Source organism: Arachis hypogaea, chromosome 5, assembly GCF_003086295.3.
Source record: "Arachis hypogaea cultivar Tifrunner chromosome 5, arahy.Tifrunner.gnm2.J5K5, whole genome shotgun sequence".
NCBI lineage: Eukaryota > Viridiplantae > Streptophyta > Magnoliopsida > Fabales > Fabaceae > Arachis > Arachis hypogaea.
This window is the reverse complement of record NC_092040.1, coordinates 86996914-87002913: the sequence shown is the minus strand read 5'-3', so window position 1 is coordinate 87002913 and position 6000 is coordinate 86996914.

Here is a 6000-nt window from a genome sequence, read left to right as displayed (position 1 = left end):
TACCCTCAAAAGACAAACATACTTTCCCATTTTCAAAGTTTGTATCTTTGGTGCCTCAAGATGTTAGGTTTGAGTCACCATTATGTATGTGTTTTAATTGCAAATCCAGAAAGCAAAGCATAGTGTAAACATGCACAGGGACCTCCAATATAAACATGATTAATTTCAACATCAAAATGGATATGATATATAGCAATATAGCACTGAATTAGTACTGTTCAACTTTTAATTACTTCTACTTTTGAATAATATATTTACGTATTATACATATATTTCTACATATTATATATTTTCCTCAAAGGGAATTAGCTTAGTAAAAGTAGGTTAAGACCCAATTTGAATAAATAATTTAATTATTTTTTTTTGAAAAAATAGTTTAAACAATAAATATTTATATTAAAAATAGTTTATAAATAAATTATTTTATATTTAAATTTTTAATTTAAAAAAAAATTATTTTAAATTCTAAAAATATTTATTTAAAAAAATGTGATAAAAAACCTTTTATTATAAAAAAAATTATTTTTTTAACTTTTCTATAAACTCGTAAATAACTTTTTAGAAAGCCACAATTTAATTTAAAAATTATATCAGACATTAATACTACTACTTTTTATAAATAAAAAACTCACAAAATTTACTTTTGAAGTTTTTTAAACATGCCCTAAATCTTTGGTAAACTAAACTTGTAAGAATGAGAGTTGGAATTCACTACAAAATATTAAATATGTTTTTTGACCAGACTTTATTTGTTATGTTTGAAAGATATGATTATAAATTACAATAAACATGTTAGATTTACCACTTCATTAGAAAAGATCATACTATTTCACTTTAAATTTCGAAAACTTATAATAAATATTTTTAGAGAAATTACACATTGGAGTCTTTAAAATAGTACAATTTTATAGAAGAATTAAAGTTTTGAAACTTTCATGCATTTCTTAGATTAAAAAATTATTATTTTAAAAGAAACTCCTTAACAAAATTATTTATGCAAGCGGTGTATATATATGTGTAAGTGATGTACTTATGTACGAATGAAGAATAAACAGAAATGATTGTTAGCAGAATCGAATCTCACAAAGTTGAAGATGGTTGGCCTTTGATTAATAATTAATTTTTTTTTACAAAAAATAGGAAAATGAAAAAGAAGTTACGTGTGATGACAACCGACAAGTACTCACTTTAAAGATGGCAACAAGAATTCATTGTTTTCCCCTTTAACTAAATACTCTATCTTTTTATTATTTAACAAATTAAGTGTTATTTTTCAATTTTAAAATTTTATTAATTAATTTTTTACTTATTATATTATTTACTATAAAATAAAAAGAAAATTAGAAATAAAAAATTAATAGAAAGAAATTTACATATAATATGAAAAATAATTTTATCTTTTTTTAATTTTAAATTAATATTATTTTTTATAAAATTTAATAATTATCTTAATTACTCTATATACAACTTAAAAAGGAAGACTGTTAGTTTCAATAAGAAAGAGTATGTAACTGTGGTTAAGATTGTAATATAGTAATTTTGCAAGACGTGTTATATTTATAATCACTACAATAAATTTGGGTTGAGGTAACTCTTTGAAAACGTTGTTTATAATACAAAAAAGTATTGTCTTTGATTAAAGGCAACATTTTTCAACAAAATACAACACTTTTTGGAGGTTGGCTATACGACAATTACCTTTGGTCTAAGACAATATTTTTCAATTACCTTTGATCTAAGACAATGTTTTTATGTATCAAAGAGAACCTTTTTTATGGCAACCTTCAAAAAATATTGTCTTTTTTACAAAAGAGGTAACTCTACGAAAGGGTTGTCTTAAAGCATACAAAAATAACGTTTTAGATAAGACTTTATGTCAATATTTTTTATAAGTTGTATTTTTTAATACATAAAGCAACACTTGTCCAAGTTTTTTTTAAGTTGCCTTTTCATATACCTAAAGCAACTTTTGTTAAATGTTGCTTCGAATAAGGATTACCTTAAACCAAAAATGTTGTAGTGAATTGATTTATACTTTGGAGTAAGCAAGAAAATTTTTCTCCTATCATGTTATGTGTAGATCTTAAATTATTTATTGATATAGAATATATATTAAAATATAAAATATATACTAAAAATAAATTAAATTATATAAATATTATATATAAATAAATTATAATTAATTTGGTGATTAATTTTTTTACATACATAATATTTTAGATAAAATATTATTATGGTTCTTAATATTTGGATTGACTTTTAATTTATTTTTTAATTTTTTAAACGTCTTTTTTAGTCTCAAAAAAATTTAATGAGGTTTAATATTATTCCACTATTAAATTTGACACAAACAATAAACATAATGAAGATGCGATAATGTTTAATTCCAATATATAAGTAAAACTGACTTACAATCACTATTATAAATGATTTTGGGGTCTATTCCCAGCATGTCGGTATGGGGTTAACGCGAACAAGTCTCTGCTTCGTTTTAAGAGACGTGAGAGATATTCCTTGAGGTCGTATGGAAGGTTCTTGTTGGTGAAAGTGTATTCCTCTTTGGTGTGTCCTATTTGTAGTTTCTCCATGTCTCCCTCTGATTTCGGTCTAGGTTGTCCGTCTTGTCGGGCATCCAGGTCGGCTAAAAATATGCCAGCCGCGTCGCGGGATCTCTTTCGTAGGCTAGACTGGTGTTGTCGCATTCTTTTGGGATTTTCGGTCTTCATGGATTGTTTCGATGGAGCCGTCTTCTGCGGTAAACTTCATGAGTAGAAATTTGGTGAAGATGACGGCTGAGAGGTCGTTAATTGTTTTTCTTCTGAGGATAATGTTGTAAGCGGTGGAGTCTTTGAAAACCATTAACTCAGATAGGATTGTCTTCCTTTGGTTCCCTATCCCTATGGTAAGGGAGAGGACGATGGAACCGTCTGACTTGAGGAAGTTGTCTCCGAGTCCGGTTACTCCGTTGTGGTATGTCTGGAGGTTGTCATTGCGGAGTACGAGCTTGTCGAAGGCTCCTCTGAAGAGGATGTTGGAATTTGCTCCAGTGTCCACCAGTATTCTTCTGAATAGCCCGGTTCCAATCTTTGCCGAGATGACGAAGGGGGCGTCTTCCGCCGATGTGTCGTGTTGGCAGTCCTCGGGGGAGAATGTTATCGCATTACTGGTGGTGACAGTTGGGGTTTGGTTTCTGACTGCCAAGATCTTGAGATCCTTCTTAAGTGCCGATTTTGATTTTTCTGGGGTGTCTTTGCCTGTGATGACGTTTACGATTATGGTCGGGTCTGTCTCTAGGCTTTTCCTGGGGAATTGTCTCTGCGTCCTCGATTTGCATCCTTCTCTCTCTGGTGATCTGTCTCTTTCTGCGCATTTTGGTTCCCTGATGATTTTGGCAAACTCAAGGAGCTTGCCGTCTCGTATAGCTTGTTCGAGAGCATCTTTTAAGTCAAAATAGGATTTTGTTTCCTATGTCCATATCCTCGGTGGTAGTCGAATTATAGGATTTTGTTGCCGCCCGTTCTTTCCTTGAGTTGTCGGGCCTTCGGGAGGATACCTCAATCTGCTATTTGGTGGTATATCTCGGTGATCGGAGCTGTCAGGGGAGTGTAGTTAGAGAATTTTCCAACTCTAGGAGGTCGGTTTATGTTTGCCAGTTTGGGATGTTCCTTCTGGTTTTCTCTTGGTGGGGGGTTATGTCGAGGTGTTGTGCTGCCGTGCTGTGTAAATGTTTGCGATGCCCTGGATTTCGTGCATGGTCCACACCGGTCTGGTGGTGAGGTATTTTTGAAAATTTTCATTCATGAGTCCGTTAGTTAGGCAAAGGCTGGCGACTGAGTCCGTGAGTCCGTTGACCGTCAAGCACTCGTCGTTGAACCGGTCAAGGTATTTTCTCGTTGACTCATCCTGTCTCTGGGTAACTCCCAACAAGCTGATGGAGTGTTTGGCTTTTGTGATTCTGGTTGTGAATTGGGCCATGAATTTTCGCGAGATATCGTGGAAGCTAGTTATGGATCCGTTAGGAATGGTGTTAAACCATTTAATCGCGGGCCCGGCAAGGGTTACTGGAAAGGCCCTCCATCGAACCGCGTCAGCGGTCCCTTCCAGGTTCATCCTGGCCTCGAAGGCCGTTAGATGTTCCTGGGGATCCTTGGTTCCATCATACTTCATATCCGTGGGTTTGTTGAAACCCTTAGGGAGTTTTGCCCTCAGGATTCTTTCAGTAAAGGGAGTAGCTCCCATTATCACGTGGTCATTTCTCGTGCGTTTGGCTTCTCGGTGTCGTCGTTGTCGTTGTCGTCTGCGTCGTGTCGATGACTTGGGTTGCGGGAGATGCTGCGATCGTACCTCTTGCTGTGTCGCCGTTCGGGCGACTTGTCGTGCCTTCCGTCATTCGCGTTGCGTTGGTGTCTCTGGTCGCAGGAGACGCTGCGATCGTTCCTCTTGCCATGTCGCCGTTCGGGCGATCTGCCGTGTCTGGTTTCATGACGAGATCTTGATCTGAAAGTCGCGTGGCTTCCATTTTTGGTGTGGTGCTTTTCCTTGGTTGCAATTCGTCCTTCGAGTTCTTGTACTCAGAGGCAGAGATCTTGGATTATCTAGGCTATCTTTTCTCCCAAGTTTTCAGGGGCCCGTGTTTTGGGGTTATTTTCCTTGTTTTGCAGTGGGGTAGTCTGGCGAATAGCGCTTGCTATCCTTCCATGGGGTGTAGCCTCTCGGTGTTCGGGAGTTGGGTTTCTCGTTCGGGAGTTATTGTGGTAGCTCGGGGATTGTTCCTCGAAGACGTCCGCCATTCCGTCACGACGTTGAGAGTCCCCACAATCGGCACCAATGTACAAGATGTCTCTGGTACGGATTGAGAGATGGATCGGGAACTTGCGGGTCGATGCGGATGTCGGGTTCTTCGACTGGTGCGATGGGGGGAGGTACCTGCAAAGACACTCCGACGCTCAAGTCAGAATGGATCTGAGAGGTATAAGGTGTGCAGAGTGAATGTCGTACCTGAGGGGGGCCTGGGGCTCCCCTTTATATAGATGATGGTAATTATCTTATCTTTATCTTATCCGGTTAACATAAAGGAGGTATTCAAATTTGATTGTTGGTTAGGAGTTCTAGCAGGCTGATTTCGGGTCTTCTAGAAGGGTGATGTGATTTGGACCCGGGTAACCGGGTTAGGAGAGCATTCCGGGCGCGAAATCTGTGGGCTAAATCCGTAACAATAAGTAAAATTGACTTACGATCACTATTATAAATGATTTTGCGTAGATTTTGGAGGGTTGATAATTAATTGCTAGGATTTGAGGTTTCTTACAAAAAAAGAGAATTAAAAAAAGTGTTAAATAAGAAGATTTTAGTTATATTTTTTTAATATATACAAAAATAAAAAGATATAATTTAATAAAAAATGTTAATGTTTACGCGCGTTATTCACTCTATTAATTTATCATATTAAATTTAAAGATGAGACAATAATATTGAATTCGTTTGAAATTTTTGGACTAAAATATAATGTTTTAAATGCTAGTAATCAAACTAGAATTTATTCCAAAGGTTAGGAATTAAAATATTATTTTATTAATCTAATATTTTTTTTATATGATTTTTTTCTCATTCTTAACGTGCTATGCATTAAATATAATATAGTTATGAACTTATGATTTTGTCTTGTTGGGTTAATATGATAAAAATGTATGTAATTGGTGGGTACTTGGGATATTAAATCGGTTGAGTAGAAATCTATATAATCTTCTTAGATTTGGCAAAACAAGTGATGGTACATTGTACAATTACAATAAGACAAATTTATGAAATCCATCTTCTTTGACCTTCAAAACACTGAATTACATTTCCTTATTATTTTTACTGATTGTGTAAATCAGTTTAGGAGTTTGAATTAATTAATTATCGATTCTTTTCAACCACGTGTGCTTGTTACATTCTAAGTTGCTGCAATAACAAGATTCAGAGAGGCTTCTTTTACCGAAATTCTCTTGAATTATTTAA